The sequence below is a fragment of the Tupaia chinensis genome, unplaced genomic scaffold, assembly GCF_000334495.1.
Source record: "Tupaia chinensis unplaced genomic scaffold, TupChi_1.0 Scaffold000105_1, whole genome shotgun sequence".
Classification (NCBI taxonomy): Eukaryota; Metazoa; Chordata; class Mammalia; order Scandentia; family Tupaiidae; genus Tupaia; species Tupaia belangeri.
In genome coordinates, this window is record NW_006159569.1 from 3,012,365 (window position 1) to 3,012,603 (window position 239).

At 69.9% G+C, this 239-nt stretch overlaps 1 protein-coding gene across 2 annotated transcripts in view; it reads left to right on the top strand.

The window, feature by feature from the left end:
- CDH8 (cadherin 8) overlaps nucleotides 1-239 on the top strand; it is a 447,802-nt gene that overhangs the window by 1,046 nt on the left and 446,517 nt on the right. The gene's annotated exons all lie outside the window — the stretch shown is intronic.

Genomic DNA, 239 nt, shown 5'->3' on the forward strand with positions numbered 1-239 from the left:
CGCCTCCTGAGCTGCCCCGAGGCTCTGCCCTCGTCAAGACGCTGCCCCGCGCTCGAGCAGGTCCCCGGCGCAGTGTCCTCGCGAGCCCCTGAGCCTGCGCTCACAGAGGCCCCCTGAGCAGGGCAGTCTTCTGTAGCTTCTCTCCCTAGTGCCGGCAGAGCCGGGGGCTGAGCTCTAAGTCTTCTCGCCGCTGGTCTTCTGCGAACCCTTGGGGGGTCGGCCGCGCCCCTCACAGGACC